At 48.2% G+C, this 23073-nt stretch overlaps 1 protein-coding gene across 1 annotated transcript in view; it reads left to right on the top strand.

The window, feature by feature from the left end:
* Positions 1 to 5619: 5619 nt before the first annotated feature.
* LOC142259092 (uncharacterized) overlaps positions 5620 to 23073 on the top strand; it is a 151567-nt gene continuing 134113 nt past the window's right edge. Inside the window, exon 1 of the mRNA XM_075331610.1 lies at positions 5620 to 5674. The gene's annotated coding sequence lies outside the window, so the exon portion shown is untranslated. The remainder of the gene's footprint in view (positions 5675 to 23073) is intronic.

Genomic DNA, 23073 nt, shown 5'->3' with positions numbered 1-23073 from the left:
AGCCACCTTTCTTGTTGATGACACAACAGCCTACCATCCATAGATTCTGTCATTACTTGATCTCTTTACGATCAACATTGCGTGCAGCAGCCACCACAGCCTCCAGACACTGTTCCGAGAGGTGCACTGTTTTCCCTCCCTGTAAATCTCACATTTTATGAGGGACCACAGTTCTCTATGGGGTTCAGATCAGGTGAACAAGGGGGCCATGTCATTATTTCTTCATCTTTTAGACCTTTACTGGCCAGCCACGCTTTGGAGTAGTTGTATGCATGTAATGGAGCATTGTCCTGCATGAAAATCATGTTTTTCTTGAACGATACCGACTTCTTCCTGTACCACTGCTTGAAGAATTTGTCTTACGGAAACTGGCAGTAGGTCTGTGTGTTGAGCTTCACTCTATCCTCAACCCGAAAAGGTCCCACAAGTTCATCTTTGATGATACCAGCCCATACCAGTACCCCACCTCCACCTTGCTGGCGTCTGAGTCGGAGTGGAGCTCTCTGCCCTTTACTGATCCAGCCTCTGGCCCATCCATCTGGCCCACCAAGAGTCACTCTCATTTCATCAGTCCATAAAACCTTTGAAAAATAAGTCTTAAGATATTTCTTGACGTTTTATCTTATGTTTCTTATTCAAAGGTGGTGGTTTTTCAGCCTTCTTTACCTTGGCCATGTCCCTGAGTATGGCACACCTTGTGCTTTTTGATACTCCAGTAACATTGCAGCTCTGAAATATGGCCAAACTGGTGGCAAATGGCATCTTGGCACCTTCACACTTGATTTTCCTCAATTCATGGGCAGTTATTTTGCGCTTTTTTTGCGACCCTGTTGGCTATTTGACATGAAACGCTTGATTGTTCGTTGATCACACTTCAAAAGTTTGGCAGTTTCAAGACTGCTGCACCCCTCTGAAAGACCTCTCACAATTATGGACTTTTCAGAGACCGTCAAATCTCTCTTCTGACCCATTTTGCCAAAGGAAAGGAAGTTACCTAATAATTAAGCACACCTTATATATGGTGTTGATGTCATTACACCGCACCCCTCCTCATTACAGAGATGCACATCACCTGATTTACTTAATTGGTAGTTGGCTCTCAGCCTATACAGCTCGGAGTAGGACATGTATAAAAAGTATCATGTGATCAAAATACTCATTTGCCTAATAATTCTGCACACAGTGTATTTGCACAGTCAGTGTTTGCAACGTTTTGGAAGTAGCGTGTTTGTTTGCATACAGAATGCTGCGTTCTATAGTACAAGAACAGTGGATGGATTTATAGAAATCTTCTGCCCACTGCGCTTCTTTTCTCTGCTCCGTAAACTGACACGCGGTGCGGCTTTCCAAGCTGCAGCATGTCAATTTCTGTTTCTGTGGCTAGAATGTTCTCCATAGGAAGAAAAAAAGCAAAAGTAGGTAGCACACTGAACCCTGATCGCAGGCACGGACTGCTGCATTCTCCTGTGGAGCACACTCGCATTCCCACAGGTGGGCTGACACTGCGTCAGCTGCTATACATGCAACCTAAGAGCTTACTTTGTAGTGTTCCATATCACTAAAGCCCGCTTTAGACGCTTCAATATATCTCACAATCCGTCGTTGGGGTCAAGTTGTAAGTGCCGCACATCCAGCATCGTTTGTGAGGTGTCTGCGTGTGACATCTATGTGCGATCAGGATTGAACGCAAAACCGTTGATCGCAAACACATCGTATCTTTGTCTAGAATTGAACGTTTTGTTGCACGAACCTAGTCAATTGAAACGTGTGACATCCCTCATACGATTGTGATGTCTGAGGCTATGTGCGCAGGTGTGCGCTCTGCACCGCAGCTTAAAAAAGGTCCGCTTCAGAGCGCAGCTGAAAAGCTGCGTTCTGAAGCGCCTCACAATGTCTGTCATTCACTAATCTCTGTCAGTCGGTCACTATCTCTGTCCCTCACTCTCTGTCCATGTCAGTCTATCCCCCTCTCTCATACTCACCGATCCCCGATCACCGGCGCGGCTCTGCACTGCATTCACACTGCTCTGGCGGCTTTTACTATTTTGAAAAAGCCGGCCGCTCATTAAACAATCTCGTATTCCCTGCTTTCCCTGCCCACCGGCGCCTATGATTGGTTGCAGTGAGACACGCCCCCACGCTGAGTGACAGGTGTCTCACTGCACCCAATCACAGCAGCCGGTGGGCGTGTCTATACTGTGCAGTGAAATAAATAATTCAATAATTTAAAAAAACGGCGTGCGGTCCCCCCCAATTTTAAAACCAGCCAGATAAAGCCATACGGCTGAAGGCTGGTATTCTCAGGATGGGGAGCTCCACGTTATGGGGAGTCCCCCAGCCTAACAATATCAGTCAGCAGCCGCCCAGAATTGCCGCATACATTAGATGCGACAGTTCTGGGACTGTACCCGGCTCTTTCCGATTTGCCCTGGTGCGTTGGCAAATCGGGGTAATAAGGAGTTATTGGCAGCCCATAGCTGCCAATAAGTCCAAGATTAATCATGTCAGGCGTCTCCCTGAGATTCCTTCCATGATTAATCTGTAAGTGACAGTAAATAAACACACACACACGAAAAAATCCTTTATTAGAAATAAATAACACAAACATATACCCTCGTTCTCCACTTTATGGTCCAGCGTCGCTTCCAGGTCTGCTGCATGGAGGTGACCAGAGCAGCAGAAGACATCGCGCTACTCACCGCCGCTCCTGTCAGCTCCACGCCGCAAATGAGGTGAGTAGCGCAATCAGCTGAGCTGTCACTGAGGTTACCCGCGGCCACCGCTGGATCCAGTGACAGCGGGGAACCTCAGTGACAGCTCAGCTGATCGCGCGGCTGTCTTCATTAGCTGCGTGGAGCTGACAGGAGCGGCGGTGTCTTCTGCTGCTCTGGTCACCTCCATGCAGCAGACCTGGAAGCGACGCTGGACCATCCTGGATTACGCCAGACATGGAGGGCTTTTTCGGGCTGATTAAAGTGGTTAACCAGGGTATATGTTTGTGTTTTTTATTTCTAATAAAGGATTTTTCGGGTGTGTGTGTTTATTTACTGTCACTTACAGATTAATCATGGAAGGTATCTTGGGGAGACGCCTGACATGATTAATCTTGGACTTATTGTCAGCTATGGGCTGCCAATAACTCCTTATTACCCCGATTTGCCAACGCACCAGGGCAAATCGGGAAGAGCCGGGTACAGTCCCAGAACTGTCGCATCTAATGTATGCGGCAATTCTGGGCGGCTGCTGACTGATATTGTAAGGCTGGGGGGCTCCCCATAGCGTGGAGCTCCCCATCCTGAGAATACCAGCCTTCAGCCGTATGGCTTTATCTGGCTGGTTTTAAAATTGGGGGGACCGCACGCCGTTTTTTTTAATTACTTAATTATTTATTTCACTGCAGAGTATAGACACGCCCACCGGCTGCTGTGATTGGGTGCAGTGTGACACCTGTCACTCAGCGTGTGGGCGTGTCTCACTGCAACCAATCATAGGCGCCGGTGGGCGGGGAAAGCAGGGAATACGAGATTGTTTAATGAGCGGCCGGCTTTTTCAAAATAGTAAAAGCCGCCGGAGCAGTGTGAATGCTGTGCAGCGCCGCGCCGGGGATCGGTGAGTATGAGAGAGAGCTGCTCAATTCAGTTACTCAGGAGTTTAGCGGTCACCGGTGAGTCCTTCACTGGTGACCGCTAATCAGGACGCGACACATACAGAGCCGCAGCATGACAATGAAGTCGGGTGAAGTTAACCCGAGTTCATTCCGACAGTGCGGCTCTGTCTGTGTCTGCTGTCATCTGCCATTCAGCTCTCCTACATGGCTGTCTGTGTCTGCTGTCATCTGACATTCAGCTCTGCTACATGGCTGTCTGTGTCTGCTGTCATCTGACATTCAGCTCTGCTACATGGCTGTCTGTGTCTGCTGTCAGCGGCCATGTAGCAGAGCTGAATGGCAGATGACAAAGTAAAAACGCATCCCTACACATTACACACACTTGGCGAGTCAATAAAAAATAAAAAAAAGTGCCCAATGCATACGTCACAGAACACATGATCTAAAGGATTGCACACAAAATTGATCAATTTAACATAGACTACTAACGCTCGTGTGACAGCAAATGAACGACCTACGTGCAATCTCATAGATCCCGTATGCAACCTGGGCGTGTCACATCGCAAATGCGATTGTACAACTAATTGCAACGTGTAAAGCAGGCTTTAGTCTATGTGAAAAAAATTAATGTGAACACTTTCAAATCTAGTACTACTAATATACTAATCGCATACTGATAGATGACAGACTGAACATGAGTCAACAGTGCGATGCAGCAGCAAAAAAGACAAGCACAATTGTGCAATGTATTAACAGAAGCACAGATCACGTGAAGTAATTATCACCCTCTACTCCTCTTTGGTCAGACCTCATCTGAAATTCTGGGGACCACGTGTTAAAAAAGACATCAACAAAAAGAGCAAGTTCAGAGAAGAGCAGCCAGAATGGTGACCGGTCTATAAACTGTCCGATGAGGAACGGTTACAGGATTTGGGAATGTTTAGCTTGAAAAAAAGAAAACAGAGAGGAAACTTAATAGCCGTCTGCAAATATCTGAAGGGCTGTCGAGCTAGAGGGGTCAGCCCTATTCTCATTTGCAGACAAGGAAAGAATAGAAGCAATGGAATGAAACTGATTGGGAAGCGTCACAGATTAGATTTTGGAATAAAAACCTTTTGACAGTGAGTGATCAATGACTGGAACCACAAGAGGTAGTGAGTTCCCCTTCAATGGAAGACGTAAAAAGGAGACTGGACAGACACCTGTGTGGGATGATATAGTGAATCTTGCTGTGAGCAGGGAGTTGGACCTGATGACCCTGGAGGTCCCGTCCAACTATAACATTCTATGATTCTACTGCAGATAATCTACAGATACAGCAGAATAAAGCCCAATCTGCATGATGACATGGTTTTTAGCCAAGTGTGTGTATTTTAAAAACGCCCCTAGGGACCTGGTCCTTTAGCCCACTAGAGTTTAGCTTTCTTATGTAGAGCAGGCTAAATCCCAGTGGCTGCAAGCACCTGGTCCTTTTTCCCCACTAAGAATTGTATTAAAACACTCATTAGAACCTGGTCCCTCGGCCCACTGGGAAATAGCCGGCTCTGGTAAAGCTGAATCCCAGTGGAAGGAGGGACCAGGTCCTAATGAGTGTTTTAATACAATTCTTACTGGGGAAAAAAGGACCAGGTACCTTTTGCCCACTGGGATTTAGCCACGACCCTGGAAACATGAAACTGTGCACTGACTGACGTCACAGAGGGCCCTCTGGTCACTAGGATTCAGCATCTACCATAATCCTATGGGGGTCTCAGCACCAGACCCCGCTTCTATTATATCTATTGTAATCCCCTCTGTGCCACGTGCACTTAGAATAGACATTGTTTTTCTGTCTCTAGAAAGGTCGGGCTGAAAACACCAGGCTGCATTATGTACACGCCCCATCACATGACCAGTGACGTCATACCTGTCAGGAGACCGTACATTCTAGCACCTACTCTGCCGGTTTCTTCTTTTTTTCTTTGCTTCTTGCTCCCAGAGCTGCACTGATGAGGCCCCGCCCCTTCCGGTGACGTCTTTCCCTCAAGAAATCAACTCCTTTCTACACGTTACCGTGCGGCTCTGCAGGTGGGAGTTTCTCCATGTGAATGAGCACATATAGGATATAGGGGGTATATGGAGATCAGGTATATAGGAGGCTGGGTGGCAGGTCAGGCTGGGTGGCAGGTATATGCGGCATATATGTATAGAGTATATGCGGCATATATGTATAGAGTATATGCGGCTTATACTGTATATAGAGAGGCTGTGTGGGGGCTTATACTGTATATAGGGAGGCTGTGTGGGGGGTTATACTGTATATAGAGAGGCTGTGTGGGGGCTTATACTGTATATAGAGAGGCTGTGTGGGGGCTTATACTGTATATAGAGAGGCTGTGTGGGGGCTTATACTGTATATAGGGAGGCTGTGTGGGGGGTTATACTGTATATAGAGAGGCTGTGTGGGGGCTTATACTGTATATAGAGAGGCTGTGTAGGGGGCTTATACTGTATATAGGGAGACTGTGTGGGGGCTTATACTGTATATAGAGAGGCTGTGTGGGGGCTTATACTGTATATAGAGAGGCTGTGTGGGGGGTTATACTGTATATAGAGAGACTGTGTGGGGGCTTATACTGTATATAGAGAGGCTGTGTGGGGGGCTTATACTGTATATAGAGAGGCTGTGTGGGGGCTTATACTGTATATAGAGAGGCTGTGTAGGGGGCTTATACTGTATATAGGGAGACTGTGTGGGGGCTTATACTGTATATAGAGAGGCTGTGTGGGGGGTTATACTGTATATAGAGAGGCTGTGTGGGGGCTTATACTGTATATAGAGAGGCTGTGTGGGGGCTTATACTGTATATAGAGAGGCTGTGTGGGGGGCTTATACTGTATATAGAGAGGCTGTGTGGGGGCTTATACTGTATATAGGGAGGCTGTGTGGGGGCTTATACTGTATATAGAGAGGCTGTGTGGGGGCTTATACTGTATATAGAGAGGCTGTGTGGGGGGCTTATACTGTATATAGAGAGGCTGTGTGGGGGCTTATACTGTATATAGAGAGGCTGTGTGGGGACTTATACTGTATATAGAGAGGCTGTGTAGGGGGCTTATACTGTATATAGGGAGACTGTGTGGGGGCTTATACTGTATATAGAGAGGCTGTGTGGGGGGTTATACTGTATATAGAGAGGCTGTGTGGGGGGTTATACTGTATATAGAGAGGCTGTGTGGGGGGTTATACTGTATATAGAGAGGCTGTGTGGGGGCTTATACTGTATATAGAGAGGCTGTGTGGGGGCTTATACTGTATATAGAGAGGCTGTGTGGGGGGCTTATACTGTATATAGAGAGGCTGTGTGGGGGCTTATACTGTATATAGAGAGGCTGTGTGGGGGCTTATACTGTATATAGAGAGGCTGTGTGGGGGCTTATACTGTATATAGAGAGGCTGTGTGGGGGCTTATACTGTATATAGAGAGGCTGTGTAGGGGGCTTATACTGTATATAGGGAGACTGTGTGGGGGCTTATACTGTATATAGGGAGGCTGTGTGGGGGGTTATACTGTATATAGAGAGGCTGTGTGGGGGCTTATACTGTATATAGAGAGGCTGTGTGGGGGCTTATACTGTATATAGAGAGGCTGTGTGGGGGGCTTATACTGTATATAGAGAGGCTGTGTGGGGGGTTATACTGTATATAGAGAGGCTGTGTGGGGGCTTATACTGTATATAGGAGGCTGTGTGGGGGCTTATACTGTATATAGAGAGGCTGTGTGGGGGCTTATACTGTATATAGAGAGGCTGTGTGGGGACTTATACTGTATATAGAGGGGCTGTGTGGGGGCTTATACTGTATATAGAGAGGCTGTGTGGGGGCTTATACTGTATATAGGGAGGCTGTGTGGGGGCTTATACTGTATATAGGGAGGCTGTGTGGGGGCTTATACTGTATATAGAGAGGCTGTGTGTGGGCTTATACTGTATATAGGGAGGCTGTGTGGGGGGCTTATACTGTATATAGAGGGGCTGTGTGGGGGCTTATACTGTATATAGAGAGGCTGTGTGGGGGCTTATACTGTATATAGAGAGGCTGTGTGGGGGCTTATACTGTATATATAGAGAGGCTGTGTGGGGGCTTATACTGTATATAGAGAGGCTGTGTGGGGGCTTATACTGTATATAGAGAGGCTGTGTGTGGGGCTTATACTGTATATAGAGAGGCTGTGTGGGGGCTTATACTGTATATAGGGAGGCTGTGTGGGGGCTTATACTGTATATAGAGAGGCGGTGTGGGGACTTATACTGTATATAGAGGGGCTGTGTGGGGGCTTATACTGTATATAGAGAGGCTGTGTGTGGGCTTATACTGTATATAGGGAGGCTGTGTGTGGGCTTATACTGTATATAGAGAGGCTGTGTGTGGGCTTATACTGTATATAGAGAGGCTGTGTGTGGGCTTATACTGTATATAGAGAGGCTGTGTGTGGGCTTATACTGTATATAGAGAGGCTGTGGTGGGGGCTTATACTGTATATAGAGAGGCTGTGGTGGGGGCTTATACTGTATATAGGGAGGCTGTGTGGAGGCTTATACTGTATATAGAGAGGCTGTGTGGGGGGTTATACTGTATATAGAGAGACGGTGTGGGATTATACTGTATATAGAGAGGCTGTGTGGGGGCTTATACTGTATATAGAGAGGCTGTGTGGGGGCTTATACTGTATATAGAGAGGCTGTGTGGGGGCTTATACTGTATATAGGGAGGCTGTGTGGGGGCTTATACTGTATATAGAGAGGCGGTGTGGGGGCTTATACTGTATATAGGGAGGCTGTGTGGGGGGTTATACTGTATATAGGGAGGCTGTGTGGGGGGTTATACTGTATATAGGGAGGCTGTGTGGGGGCTTATACTGTATATAGGGAGGCTGTGTGGGGGCTTATACTGTATATAGAGAGGCTGTGTGGGGGTTATACTGTATATAGAGAGGCTGTGTGGGGGCTTATACTGTATATGGGAGGCTGTGTGGGGGGCTTATACTGTATATGGGAGGCTGTGTGGGGGGCTTATACTGTATATTGGGAGGCTGTGTGGGGGGCTTATACTGTATATAGGGAGGCTGTGTGGGGGCTCATACTGTATATAGGGAGGCTGTGTGGGGGCTTATACTGTATATAGGGAGGCTGTGTGGGGGCTTATACTGTATATAGGGAGGCTGTGTGGGGGGCTTATACTGTATATAGAGAGGCTGTGTGGGGGCTTATACTGTATATAGAGAGGCTGTGTGGGGGCTTATACTGTATATAGAGAGGCTGTGTGGGGGCTCATACTGTATATAGGGAGGCTGTGTGGGGGCTCATACTGTATATAGGGAGGCTGTGTGGGGGCTTATACTGTATATAGGGAGGCTGTGTGGGGGCTTATACTGTATATAGAGAGGCTGTGTGGGGGCTTATACTGTATATAGAGAGGCTGTGTGGGGGGTTATACTGTATATAGAGAGGCTGTGTGGGGGCTTATACTGTATATAGAGAGGCTGTGTGGGGGCTTATACTGTATGTAGGGAGGCTGTGTGGGGGCTTATACTGTATGTAGGGAGGCTGCGTGGGGGCTTATACTGTATGTAGGGAGGCTGTGTGGGGGCTTATACTGTATACAGTGTCTTGCAAATGTATTCACACCCTTAGCAGTTTTCATGTTTTGTGACTTCACAACCTGGAATTTCCCTGTGTTTGGAGGGTTTCCATCAGGTCATGTACAGAACGTGCCGACAACTGCGAACATTGGATTTTCTTTTTTTTTTTTTTTAAATTCTTTATTTATTTAGAAACCGTCATAACAAACAAATACAGGTCCGTGGACCTAACGGCCCGTCTGCAAAAATCACAGTCTGCTCCGAATAGAGAGTACATTGAAACCATTCTTATGCACAACTAGGTAAAGTGTAGCAGACGTACATCCCATCCCGAACATCTAACTATGCAAGGTTCCCGTAAGGTTTTTCTTTATTATTTATTTAAGTGACAACGCACATTGTGCCTAGGGATATTAAGATACTCAAGTGTGAAAGAAGAATAGGAGAAGAAGATAAGATAGAAAAAGAAAAAAAAAATATAGAAGAGTCATAAGAGGATGAGCAGGGAAGAGATGGAACGGGAGAAGGCGAGGTAGAAGGGTATGGGGAAAAAGGGGGGGGTAGAGGGAGAGTCGGCGGACATTCATACTCGCCGCATATCAGCACACTTACAGAATTGCGGATTCGTTGGTTCCTGTGCTGTCCCCCACCAGCTCTCTTTAGTCCCCTGTTTGTTGGAAGTCCATCCACCCCCCCCAGAATTTCACATATGAGTCATGCAGTGAGGAGGTCAGATCCTCCATATGCATTAGGTCATTGACCTTAGTGATCCACTGTGCCACCGTGGGGGGGGGGGTCCGAGATCTCCATCTCTCCGGGATACATAGTCTCGCTGCCATTATGAGGAACTTCCTCAGGGATGCTTTGTATGTTTTTAATGGGGTCTCGCAGTGATGCAACAGGAAGATGGCTGGACCCATTTCTTCAGTGGTTCCTGTAACCAACCGGATGATGTCAGACACACCTTTCCAGAATTGCTGGATCGCCTCGCACTCCCAAAACACGTGGAAGAGAGTGCCCTCCCCCCCACCACACCTCCAGCAAGTAGGGTCCACTCCTGGAAAAATGGCATGAATTCCAGATGGCACCCTGTACCATCTGGACAGCAATTTGTAACTGGCTTCCTGGAATCTAGAGCTAATGGATGAGCTGTGTGCAAGCGAGCAGATACGTTCCCACTGGTCAGAGGAGAGGCTCACGCCGAGGTCCCTCTCCCACTTCGCTACAAATGACGGAGGAGGTTGGTCTGAAGGCGAGGATAACAAAGAATATACCGCTGATAACGAGTGTCGAGTCGGGCCTGTTCCCCCGCAGATAATTTCAAATCGTGTCTTGGGCTGTTGGAAATAGGCCCTATTTGGAATTTTACTGAGAAAATGTGCCAGCTGTAAACATCTCCAGCGTCCCAACGGGGCTGGGGTTTGTCTAGCCTCCAGATTGGCAATCGAGGGCCAACCCTCTCGGTCTCCCAAGTCTTCTACCCGATCCATCCCATTGTGTATCCACAGCTGAAATATGGGGTCCGTTCTTCCTGGCTCAAAAGAGGGATGGCTCAAGATAGGCGTCATGCGGGAGTGAAGGGGGATCAATTCTGCACGCACCAGACCCGTATTGCAATACGTCACCGTAGGACCAATAGTTGGATGTACCTTCAGCCCCGCAGGAGCCTCCGGGAGCACCCAAGGCAATTTATTTAAAGGTATTTGAGAAAAAGACTGTTCAATTTGAACCCACACCTTCTGTGTACCGTTCCTACACCAATCAATTATCCTGGTGAGATGGCCCGCTAAATGGTAACGTTTCATATCCGGCAGCCCGATCCCGCCTTTGCGTTTGGGTCTAAATAGGGTGGTTCTCTTTAAGCGTACTGGTTTGTCCGCCCATATAAAAGATGACTTAATTGACTCGAGTGTTCGGAAGAATGCAGCCGGAATTTTAATTGGGAGAGCTTGGAAAATGTCTGGGCAGTATATTCATCTTAAAGATTTGATTTCTACCAAACCATGAGAACAGGGATTTTCCCCACCGGTCACAGTCTTTCCTAACGGATGCTAGCAAGGGTAGAAAATTATGGACATAGAGGAGGCTCAAGTCACTGGTAAGACGTATTCCCAGATAATTAAGAGACTGAACTGCCCACCGAAAACTAAAGGATGATTTCAACTCCTCCACTTCCCTGGGAGACAGATTGATGTTAAGAACCTCTGACTTTGAGAAGTTAATTTTGAAGTTTGCTAATTGAGAATATATCTGAAACTCTTTCATCAAGTTAGGGAGAGACACTTTGGGAGCCGAGACAAAAAAACAGGAGATCGTCCGTATATGCTGCGACTTTATGCACGGCCTGGCGCACCACCACACCCGCAATATCGCTATTAGCTCGTACATGTCTAAGGAAGGGCTCCAACATTAGGATGAATATTAGAGGGGATAGCGGGCATCCCTGACGGGTGCCGTTTGAAATGGTGAAAGGGTCCGAAAGGATCCCATTCACACGCACCCTCGCTGATGGCACAGTGTAAAGACTATTTTACGTTTAAGGGTAAGTGATGACTTTGAAGGGCCATTTGTTTCTAGATTATATAGGGATGCGTAAAATTTTTAAAGGTTTCCGCAATTTCCAGGGATGAATGTAGCATAGTACCCTGCGATTGTGTGGGGGAAATTTTAGAAATAAGGCTATGTTCACACACTGCGTTTTTCACCTGCGTTTTTGGTCCGTTTTTGGTCCGTTTTTGCTGCAGAAATTTCTTGAGAAATTCTTGTAACCTTTCTGCAGACATTCCCCAGCAAAACCTATGGCAAAAAAAATTAGCTGTGCGCACACTGCGTTTTTTTCTTAAGAAAATTCTTTCAGTAGATTTTCTTAAGAAAAAGAATGAGCATGTCACTTCTTTTCTGCAGCTAACTGCGTTTTTTGCCATATATAATTGACACAATAACGCAGGGAGCAACCAGCGGTAAAAACGCACCAAAAACGCACCAAAAACGCACCGAAAACGCGGCAAAAACGCAGGTGCGTTTTTGGTGCGTTTTTTAACACAGGTGCACTCTTAAGAAATTTCTTAAGAAATTTCTTAAGAAAAATCATTTTTCTAGTGTGAACATAGCCTAAATGTTGACGCTTGTTGTTGTCGTCTAAGCGCTCTCGCCAGTGTTTTGCTGCATTTATTCCCAAATTCATAAAAATGCCGACGAGATCTGACAAGGATCCCCTTAGCCTTATTATTGAGCAGTTTCCGCAAGTTGTCGCGGGCTCTAAAGAGGGCGCTTCCCACCTCTACCGAGGGCATCTGTTTGTGACGGGTCTCCAGGTCTTTCAACTGCGTTAAGAGCGTAGATATCTCAAGCTCCCGCTCCGTTTTTCGTCTTGCCCCCTGCTGAATCAATACACCACTAATGACACATTTGTGAGCCTCCCACACTGAAGTTGCTGAGATGTCGCCCGAGGTATTCCTCATGAAGTATTCTGTCAGGGTATTTTGTACTAGTTGTAGGATCTCCGGGTCCTCCAGCAGAGAGGTATTCAACCTCCACTGCCACTGATGTGGCAATGAGGATTGTAACAACACCTTTACCGTACAAAGTGCGTGATCGGAAAAGGTAATGTTTTCTATTTGAGACTGAGAGATCCTTGTGAGATCCCCATGCTTTACAAAAAAGTAATCGATTCTAGAATATGTTCCGTGTGCCGTCGAATAAAATGAATAGTCTTTATCGGCTGGATGTAATAGCCTCCATGTATCCAATTGGTGTTCATGTATTATGCGTCTTAGTTTACGAAGGGCCGCTAGAGGATGTGCCGAAGTGCCCGAAGAGGTGTCCTGGACTGGGTTCAGTGCGATGTTAAAATCTCCCCCTAAAATGAGAGTGCCCTCCATAAAATCCTCTATCGTTTCCAGGAAGTCAGTCAGTGCTGTAATTTGTCCAGTATTTGGAAGATATAGTGAGGCTAGAGTGTATATGTGCGAGGCGATCCTACCCTTTACCAGCAGCAACCGTCCTGAGTCATCACTGCGAGAATCCAAGAACTCCCAGGGAACGGAGCGAGATATAAGGATACTTGTTCCTCGGGACTTTGGGTCAGGGGAGAAGCTGTGGTAAACTTCAGGGAACCACCGAGATGACAACTTGAACATCTTGTGTTTGCAAAGATGTGTTTCCTGCAAAAAAGCAATTTGAACATGAGACCTTTTCAGCATATTTGTCAAAATGGATCTCTTACCAGGACTATGTAGTCCTTTCACATTTATTGTCCCGCATTTCACCTCAGTGTCTCCCGCCCTATGCATGGCGAACAGCGAGTAATAGAATATCCCCCCACTAGTGAAACACGGGGTGGGATCAGTGGGGGGGGGGTTGGTGGGTAGGGAATAGAAGAACTCAGAAGAGAGAAGAATGTAAGTAGAACGCGAGATGAATAAGAAGGGTGAAGTAAAAGGTATAAGATTAGACCGAAGAAGAAGCAGAGATGAGAAGAAAAGTATGAAAAGAATAAACCAGTTCAAGTAGCTGGTTTATTGACCAGATTGTATAGATTTTTACAGTCTCAACACCCGTTTGAGCAAGCATTGTTGACCTTAGGGAGATCAACATATCCACTGCGGAGACACCATCACGTGTTTCTCAACGCAGTGATTCTAGAGCATTGCCCCCTGGGAAGTATTTGCATACTTCCCAGGGGGCAATGCTCTAGAATCACTGCGTTGAGAAACACGTGATGGTGTCTCCGCAGTGGATATGTTGATCTCCCTAAGGTCAACAATGCTTGCTTAAGTAGTCTTTTACTAGGCATTGCCCCCACTAGCCAGATTCCTACTCCACACTGATGAGGGGCGAATACCCCGAAACGGCTGTCTGTGGATGGATACCATGTTTGGTATAGGTTGTCTCCTTGACTGGAGACTGCCCTTCCCGTGGTTGTTCCTTCCCGGTGAAAGACCTGGCTAGTTTCCTGCCAGCGTTGAGAAACACGTGATGGTGTCTCCGCGGCTTTCTTATTTTCAACACCCGTTTGAGACTTGGCATCTCTAAACGGGAGAGCGTCCCTTGGGGTACGTAGAAAACCAGGGGTCAGAGCTCCCCAAACCCCCAAATATACATGCAAAAAATATACAGTTAACTAGATCCAACACCTCACCCCTCAACTGTGAGGCATCGGGGTGAGGGGCACTTATCCTAGAGTACGTTAACCAGAGGAATAGAACATCAGGAATGAAAACTTATAGAACGTGTATCGCATACTGCAATAACGCATTAAATCCGTCGGCCGTAGGGCAGGTGTATCTGATTCGTATTAGAACACCCGCAGGATATCCCCTACCGACCGCGAGTTCCGAGGAGACATACAAGTCCCTCCCACCTCTCCCTCCACTCCTTTAGGGAGAGTAAGATCATAATAAACATAAAAATGTCACTCCTCCGAGTGTGACCATCAGTCCGAAGACCCTTGCGCAAGCTCCTCCGCAGATGTGGGCCCCCGTGGGCTCCCCCGTGATCTCTGGGTCATGCGATTGCCTCCTTTCTTTCTCTGAGGCAGGCCGGGCAGTCTGTCTAATTGTAGCCAATTGGGGACCTCTACTGCATCCGTGCCCAGAAAACTGAAAAGCCCCTCCAACTCCTCCGGACGTTTCAGGAAGAATTGATCTCCACCATATCTGACAATGAGATGAAAAGGATGGCCCCATCTATACGTAGCTCCCTTCTCTTTGATCTTCTGCAGCACTGGCATAAGCTGACATCTCATGTAGAGGGTCCGGGAGGAGACATCCGGGAAGAGCTTTATTTCTGACCCCTCGTAAGAGACAGTCTCATAGGCCCATGCATTTCTCAGAATGTCCTCCTTGTCAGTGTAGTAGTGTAATCTGCATAAGACATCACGTGGAAAGGCAGCATCTATGGGTCCCTGGCGAAACACCCGGTGAACTCTGTCAATTACATATAGAGTGTCTGTTGTGCCTCCTGAGACCTTGTTGAAAATTGCACTCACTGTCTTGGAGAGGGCTGCTGTTGGAATATTTTCTGGTATGCCTTTCAGGCGGACATTATTTCGCCTTCCTCTGTTCTCCTGATCATCTAAGAGAATGGTAATATTTTGCACTTGCATTTTGGATTTAGAGAGATCTTGCTCTAATGCAGTAACCCTTTCAAACAGGGTAGACACATCTTTTTCCACTACAGCAGTGCGAGTGTTAATCATATCAATGTCTCCTCTAACTATAGATAATGCCCTTTCATGTGCAGCCTCCATCCTTGCTACTAGAGAGTCCAGATCATTCCTGGTAGGGAGAGCTGATAATAGCTGTAAAATGCGGTCTGTCTCTGCTGAGGCCATGATGGGGTTAATGCCCCGCAGGGCCTGCTCCCCTGCCTGTCTCCCACATGTCTCTGGGGTCTGTTTCCTCTGTGCTCCGTCCAAAGGTAAGTGGTCTTCTAAGGGGAGCATATTACTGGGACCTCCAGAAAGGATTTCCCCTGCATCCGGGCGCCCACTCACCGCACCAGAGAGACACATCATGTTTTCCTGCACCTGTGGAGACCGGGGTTCCCCGCCGCCATCTTCCTGCATCGCCCGCTCTGCTGTATATGCTCCTGACTTGTCAGGGCTGGAGTGCATGTTCTGGGTCACAGGTCCCGCTGCAGCAGCGCCCGCTCCCTGTTGCTCCATATCTGCCGCTGGTGTCGCTGCCTTCCCCGCTGCCTTGTCAGGTCCTGCACGTGTGGCTTCTGGTGAGGACCGCGCGGCCGCCGGTGCCATTGCTGTAGCAGGCCTGGAAGTTGGGGAAGGCCTCCCGCCTCTGAATAGGCGATCCACCGCTGCACTGCCACTCTGGGATGCTGGGGGATCCCTCTTCATAGCCGCTGTCCTCCTCCGGTTCATTTAACCTCTGATGAGAAGGATCCAGTAGGTTAATTTAATCTGGGTCTGAGGAGCTCAAAGGAGATGCGTTCTCACACCACCATAGCTAAGCCACGCCCCTGGATTTTCTTTTTATTGTGAAGCAAACAACAAATAGGACAAAATAACTGAAACACTCAGCATGCAAAACTATTCACCCCCTGAAGTCAGTACTTTGTGGAGTCTCCCTTTGTGGTAATTACAGCTACAAGTCACTTTGGATAAGTCTCTCCAGTTTTCCACATTTTGGGATTTTTGCCGTTTCCTCAAGACAAAACTGCTCCAGCTCCTTCTCGTTAGCTGTTTCCTCTGGTGAGCAGCGTCTTCACGTCTGACCACAGATTCTCAATTGGATTAAGGTCTGGGCTGTGACTTGGCTGCTCCAATACATTTACACATTTCCCCTTACACCCTCCAGACTGCCAGGACCCCAACACCTCTTCTCCCCTTAAAAGGTGCAACACCACTATTTTTCTTAAACATTCAGCACTTTTATTTATCTTTGACTTTTGGAGAGTCTGAAGAAATGCTGTTCTCCTCTTTTTTAACATTGGCATAAAATTATGGTCACAGCTTTCAATAAGGTATTAACCAGCCAACACACCGCGGTTTAGGGAAATTTTCCGCCTTCCGGCCGTCCGGTGCGGGTGTTTCACCACCACTTGTTTCTAACCCCTTCCGCCAATGAGCAGCAGAACTTTAGCGAGCTACGACCCCCCCCCATAGCCTGAAGCGCCTGAGCCACACCCTCGCGGATACCCGCCAGGAATATGTCCACCCGTTATCATTTAAATGCATGCCATTTGAGCATAGAAAAGCCGAATTTTCACCTTCCAGCTGCTGGTGGCGAATCACCACACAATTTTTAAAACGGATGAACTTCGATATACGCTGGTTAAGCGTTCGCCCGGTCCGTTCTATGGCAAAGCCTTCCCTGGCGTCATGCCAAATGAGCCAGGGTATCACCTCGGACCAAACCAGCTTAACTTCGGGGAAGAAACAGGGGAATTTGTCCATGTCTGACCGCATGTGGGTCAGAAGCTCAGCCACCGGGAAGGAAACCAGATTGTTGCCGCCTGCGTGAATCACCAGGACAACTGGGTAAGAGACTATTCTCGCTATTTTGACCACCTCCGGTAGCACCTGCGGCCAGGACAGGCCCTTGTAACCTCTCCAATTGATGTCCACGTCGAGGAAACCCAAAGACCGACCACCAGCTCGAGAATCCGCTCTCCGAGTGGCCCAAAATACATAGGAATGACCTAGGATCCAAACACTGGGATGGCTCACATCTGAAAGGAAAAACACTGTCAAACAGCAGAAACACCAACCCAACAGCTACCCATCGTCATTGTGAAGGTTCAAGCTACTAAAAAAAAAAAAATTGTTATGTAAGTGCATTCAGCTCAAACACAACCAACAACATGCCCCTGATTCCCGATAACCTTCTGTATTGCTGGCGTGTCCTCCAGTTCCAGTTTTTAAAACCAGCTCCGGTCGGATGTATCTCATAAAGCACTTGGATCGCCATCTACCGACCCCCTGGATCTCCGACTCCTGCATACCAGTCCGTGAAGCCTTGGTGGCAGCCCCGATTCTGAAAGAGTGCGTGCCAAATTTCCCTGCTGGAAAACCCAAGGAAGCCAAAATCCGCCGCATTACCGCCAAAAACTGCCTCGCCAAGAGTGGAGAACCGTCCTCATGAATAAAAAACTTGACGCCATTAGCTCTGATTGCCAGAAAAGCTTTGACCCGAGTTCTCGGGCAAACCGGACCAGTGATGGAAAAAAGAGGAAACCATGTGCCCCTGCCCGCCTGATCCATCTTTGATTTCCGCAAGCGTACCCGCAATTCGTCACCACAAACCAGGACATCATCCCAAAGGAAACCACCCGTAAACCCTTGCACCTTAGGGATAAGCTCGCTGACGCGGAGAGCCCCGAAGAAGGCGATTCCAAATGCTGCGGAGAAAAGGGTCGACGCATAGGGGAATTTACAAACTGACTTCGACTCGTTTATTAAATCAGCCAACAGCTGGAACGAAATAGGCCTCCTGTGGTCTACCCGTTTGTCACTCCTCCTCCAACCCTTCAATACCTGGTGCACCAAAAACGACTTGGTTACATCGGGCCAATTCCTTAATTTAAAATGAAAAGTCAAGCCCGACAGCCGGTTACGCGCTACTGCCCCCGATGCCCGACGGTTGCTTAGGAACAATGAATACTGGAAGGTGAGTTGTAGTAACACCTCACTCAAAGGAACGCCAGGTACTTCCCCCACCGACTCGCGCCAATCGCTCCATGCCTTACGAAAGGCCCGCCATGTCGATGGGGCAACAGAGGATGGAATCATCGGGATCAGCTGAGCGGGACATCCCACATCCAAGCTGGACACTCCAAACCTTGTTCCTGAGACGACGGATGAAGATCCTTGAATTTCTGAAATTGAAAACACGACAGGGCGTAAGTCATGCTGTTACTGTAGCCGGGAACATGTCTTGCTTTAACCAAGCATTTACGGATAGGCATTTTAAAACAAAAAACCTGATCAGCCTTATGACTGGAAGGGAAGAGGAAGACAGATGGTTGATGGCATGCACCACGCTGGCATTGTCACACGAGAAAATGATCCACTTATTTCTCAAGGCCTGCCCCCAAAGCTCCACCGCAACCACTATTCGGAAGAGCTCGAGAAGGGTTAGGTTCTTGATCCATGCCCACTGGGCCCAGACATCTGGCCATCTTTCAGCACACCATTGGTTCCCAAAAATGACCCCAAAGCCAAATGACCCCGCCGCGTCAGAGAAAACTCAACCTCCGAATTTGTGCGTTCCGAGTCTTGGAAACAGGTGTGGTCGTTGTACGTTAGCAAATATTTACACACTAAAGTCATTCTTCCGGGGGGCCGTGATCCTGATTCTATGGTGGGGGAGCCGTGCCCTCCAAGTGGCCAGGGAAAGGGGCCTGGAAAAAAATCCTGCCCATGGGCATGACCTTACAAGCGAAATTGAGGGAACCTAATAATGACTGCATTTGCACTAAGGTAACTTTTCCCACGGAAATGAACCCAGTAATAAGGACCAGAAGTGCCGAAATTTTTTCCAGACTGAGCCTAAACTCCATTTCCTTGGAGTCAATGACTATCCCCAGGAAAGTCAGCTCCATGACTGGACCAATGGTTTTCTCCTTCTACAACGGAACCCCAAACAGCTCTATTAGTTCCTTTTACAGCGCCCCAAAACCGTTTGACATACCTGTGAGTCCGGGGGGGGGGGGGAACGACGAATAAAAAATTGTCCAGGTAGTGCGTAATTGAAGAAAAACCAGTGTCCTTGCAGATGGCCCATTTCAAAAATGTGCTAAATATTTCAAAATATTGGCAGGAAATAGAACAACTTATAGGAAGGACAGGTATTGAAATAATACTCCCCGTCGAGCATTGCCCCAAGCATGTGGTGGCAAATAGGGTGCACTGGCAGCAAACGGAATGCAGATTCAATATCAGATTTTGCCAAGAGCCCCCCCAACCCCAGCCCGCCTGACCAGGTCGACTGCCTTGTCGAAAGACACGTAATGCAATGCGGAATCCTCCTTGGGAATACCGTCATTCACAGACCTACCCTTAGGATAAGACAGATGGTGAATGAGGCGGTATTGCCCATGGTCCTTTTTGGGAACAACTCCCAAAGGGGACACCCGCAAGTTGCGGAAGGGACGGACCTTAAACGGGCCTCGGAAGCGCTCTAAAGCAATTTCCTTGCCCAGTTTGCCGCGAATGACGTCTGGGTGTTCCCTGGCAGATTTCAGATTGGGAGAAGAAGAGGGCAACTTAGAAAAAACAAATGGTATGAAAAACCCAAACGAAAAACCAGATCTAATTTGCGCTGCAGCTGATTTATTGGGGTACATGTCTAACCACAGACCCATCCTGATTACGCTCACTGGTATATATTGCCGCATCAAGGGGCTGCAATAATTTTGAGTTAACAAAAACCCTATGCCCCTGGATCAACCCGCTACCCTCCGCACCGGCGGAACCAACCCTGCTCCACACTCCCACATAAGGGTACTCACTGTGTGGCGCAGTAGCAGGAAGCCCCAGATCTTGATGTTGCTCCCCAGGTGCCAGACCCACCTCCGCTAGCCGGACAGCTGCACCCACTGATGGTCTTCGTCCCCTGCGTGACCTCACATGGGATTCATCTGAGGAAGAGGGAGACCGCCAGTGCGACGACCTCAATCGCCTGCTGCGACGCCTGGACCTGGATCTACCTCTGCGACAATTCCTGGCGCACCGCCGCGTGCGCTGTTCCTCGGACGACGACGATTAACTCCGATCACGGTGGCTACCCGCACCACAAGCAGTAGCCGGGGTCCCAGCACGTGACCGCGAAACGCGCTGAACGGCTCCACCCACCGTTGCCGCCATAACATGCTGGACCCCACTGTGCAACAAAAGTGGTGAGCTGGCTCCATCCCCCATTACATAAGGTGCCAGCTGTGATGGTGTGGGCGCACTGAAAGGGTGAGCCTGAGGCACTATGCCGGACCCTAATGGGGCAATAAATAATGTCAGGCTCATTTGGGATAGGGGTGGGGTATAGTCCAGTGGGGGCCACACGACCAGCTGGCTATTAACTGTTGCCCCATTAGAGCCCTCCTCTCGCCTTCTCCCCTCACTCTGCACCGGTGGTATGGGGGTCGGCAATGCCCTCCGGTCTGCCGGGCCACTAGGGCCATTAGAGGACCCAGATGACCCCTGGCTTGATCCCTGGTTGGCACCCATAAGAATTATAGATAGGTGACCAGGGGCAGAGCAATTCACTGGCTGCTGGGTATAACCCCCATCCCCACTGAAGCGCTGCTGCTTAATGTCGCCTGGGGAGCTCCCAGTCCCTGTACTGTGCCCCTATCCCCAGAATCTTGGACTGTGATGGTGGCAGCAGAAATGTAGAGCGTGGGCGGAGCTATACCAGAATAGCGTGAAGGGTTTTTCTTCGCGCTCTTTTTGAAATGTGTGGCGGGCTCAAGCGGGCCAGCGGGTATTTCTCTTTGAACGCCGCTCACCGGCGCCACACGCTTTAGCCTCGGCAGGAAAGAAGCCACCCACAGGTAAAAGCCCTGTGAGACAGTCATTCCCTTCCCTGTCGATGCGCTGTCTTACTGCTTCCTGTAGCGGGTCCAGTTACTAATCAGAGAGGCTGGAAGCTGGGTGACGCGGTGACATATGTGTGGTAGGCGGAGCAACATCGAGTCACCTCCGGGGGCGGGGAAACTGGTAGGGACTCTTTTAAAGGGGAACGGATGTTACCAACGGGGAGGGGGGGCAGCAGTCAGGGGGCAGCATCCCAAATTTGGGCTGCAGTGCCCCTCAGTGTGGCTTTAGCAGTAGCTTTGGGTCATTGTCTTGTTAGAAGATGAACTTTTGTCCCAGTCTCACATCACTGACAGACTGAAACAGGTTTTACTCGAGGATATCCCTGTATTTTCCAATATCCATCTTCTCCTGGACTTGAACCATTTTCCCTGTCCCTGGTAGATAAAAACATTCCCACAGCATGATGCTACCACCACCGTGTTTCACTGTGGGGATGGTGGACTTCGGGTGATGAGCTGTGTTGGTTTGGTGCAAGACATAGCTTTTACCTTGGTGGCCAAAAAGTTAAATTTCTGTCTCCTCTGACGACAGCACCTTCCTCCATACATTTGGGGAATCTACCACGTTTTTTTGGCAAACTGAAAACAAGCCTTCCAATTTTTGGCTATAAATAAAGGCTTTTTTCTGGCCACTCTTCAATTAAGGCCAGCTCTATGGAGTGTACGGTTAATTGTGGCCGTATGGACAGATACTCCAGTCTCTGTTTGGGAACTCTGCAGCTCCTTCAGGGTTACCTTTTGGTCTCTGTGCTGCCTCTCTAATTAATAACCTCCTTGTCTGGGCTGAGAGATTTGGTGGGCGGCCTCTCTTGTCAGGTTTGTTGTGGTACCATTTTTTTCCATTTGATAATAAGAACACAACCCTGACTTGTACTTCTCACCACTTTGTCTCTGACTTGTTTGGAGATCCCCTGGGTCTTCATGGTGTTTTATCCTCTGTGGCTTTTCAGAAGAGGTGTGTGTATATACTGACAGACCCCGGGACACTTAGATTGCACACAGGGGGTCTTCCTTTCCCTAGGTATGTAACTTATTAAGGAAATTGCACCAGAAATTTAAGGGCCTCATAACAAAAGGGGTGAATACATATGCACATGACAAATTTTATTTATTTTATCCCGTAAATTTAATTTTTGCCTATATTTTTCTCATTTCACTTAACTCCAACTTAAGCCTGCTTTACACGTTGCATTTCGAATACGATATCGTATGCGATTTGCAACGCCCCCATCGTATGTGCAGCACGTTAAATTTGTTGAACGTGCCGCACATACGATTAAACCCCGTCACATACGACCTCGATGTGGGCGGCGAACGTCCACTTCCTGGAGTGGGAGGGACTTTCGACGTCACGCGGCAGCCGGCCAATAGAAGTGGAGGGGTGGAGCTGAGTGGGACATAAACATCCCGCCCACCTCCTTCCTTCCGCATTACCGTCCGGGAGCCGCAGGACGCAGGTAAAATCTGTTCATCGTTCCCGGGGTGTCACATGCTGCGATGTGTGCTACCCCGGGTATGATGAACAATCTGACATGCAATTCTAGAGAACTGAATGATGTGCGTGCGATGAACTGTTTTTCGTTCAATCGCACGTACCTGTCACACACTGCAATGTACCTTACGATGCCGGATGTGCGTCAGTTACGACGTGACCCCGCCGACACATCGTAAGACACATTGCAGCGTGTAAAGCGGGCTTAAGACTATTTAGTGCTGATGCATCACACACAAATCAGATTACAAAAATATTCAAACACAGGTTGTAGTAACAGAATAGGTAAGAAACCAAGG

This window comes from Anomaloglossus baeobatrachus (assembly GCF_048569485.1).
Source record: "Anomaloglossus baeobatrachus isolate aAnoBae1 chromosome 5 unlocalized genomic scaffold, aAnoBae1.hap1 SUPER_5_unloc_26, whole genome shotgun sequence".
In the NCBI taxonomy this organism is placed as follows: Eukaryota; Metazoa; Chordata; class Amphibia; order Anura; family Aromobatidae; genus Anomaloglossus; species Anomaloglossus baeobatrachus.
Note: the sequence above shows the minus strand (reverse complement) of the source record. Positions and strands in the feature narration are given on the sequence as shown.